Source organism: Sorex fumeus, unplaced genomic scaffold (genome assembly GCF_029834395.1).
Source record: "Sorex fumeus unplaced genomic scaffold, SorFum_2.1 ptg000134l, whole genome shotgun sequence".
In the NCBI taxonomy this organism is placed as follows: domain Eukaryota; kingdom Metazoa; phylum Chordata; class Mammalia; order Eulipotyphla; family Soricidae; genus Sorex; species Sorex fumeus.
Genome location: NW_026606191.1, coordinates 2945518 through 2946710, shown reverse-complemented (window position 1 = coordinate 2946710; position 1193 = coordinate 2945518).

The following is a 1193-nucleotide window of genomic DNA, read 5'->3' as shown; positions in this document are numbered from 1 at the left end:
TGACTTTTTAACATAAAAACAAAAGAATATTTCATAGTGGATCAGAGAGAGAATAGCAGGTAGGGCATCTGCCTTGCATAAGGCTGACAGGGGCAGGATTCTCAGCACTGCCCAAAGGAACCCCTGAGGACCGCCAGGAATAAACCCCTTGGCAACATCAGACCCCAAACCGATACAAAACAAAATGTCTTCATATACTCAAAAAACATGCAAATGACCTGAGGGCAAAGACAAGCTTAGTGACAGAGAGGGTGGGGTGCAAGGTGGTTCTGCTGCTCCTGACAAGGGCACCCCAACAATACAGGCTGTGCAGCCAGGCTGGAAACGGAAAGGGGTACAAAGGACCCTGAATCTCATGAACACATGACTAATGAATAAGACTGGAACAAGCCAAGAAAGCAAAGCACAGGATCACTCCAGGGGAGCGAAGGGTTGTGCGAGTAGAGCACAGATGCCTGCATCCAGGAGCCCGAGGCTCCCTGGGGTCAGCAGCATGTTTCACACACACACTCAGGGCACACCCACGATGCCCAGGGCCGAGCCTGGGAGGGTCCTCAGACACTCAGCTGCATACACGCCTCTTCTCCCCGGCCTCAGGTCTCCTCCTACCATCCAGGGGATTACAGCTGGCTTCACCCTAGAATACCCTGCCCCCACATAATCAATGTAGAGATTAGTGACAATGAAAAGGTGAGAGTCCTAGCCCATGTGTCCCTGATATAACCAGCCAAGTTACTGAAAGTACGCAAACAACACAATCTTCACTTTTGCTGCCTTGCACGCAACTGGCCCAATTCAATCCCCGGATCCCAGATGATCCCCCAAGCAAACACCAAGAGTGATAAGTGAGTGCAGAACCCAGAGTCACCCCGAAGTATCATCGCGTGGCTGAAAAATGAAACTAAAGAAAACAAAATTGGACGCATACAAAATATAATGTTAGGTCCTTGAGAAAATTTTATTTGGGAGAGTTTTGAATTATTGAGTAAATAATGTATTATAAAGGTAACTTTAAAAGTATTGTGTATTTGTTTTGTTTTGTTTTGCTTTTTGGGTCACAGCCGGCGATGCATAGGGGTTACTCCTGGTTCTGCACTCAGGAATTACTCGTGCCAGTGCTCAGGGGACCATATGGGATGCTAGGAATCGAATCCGGGTCAGCCACGTGCAAGGCAAACGCCCTACCCGTTGTG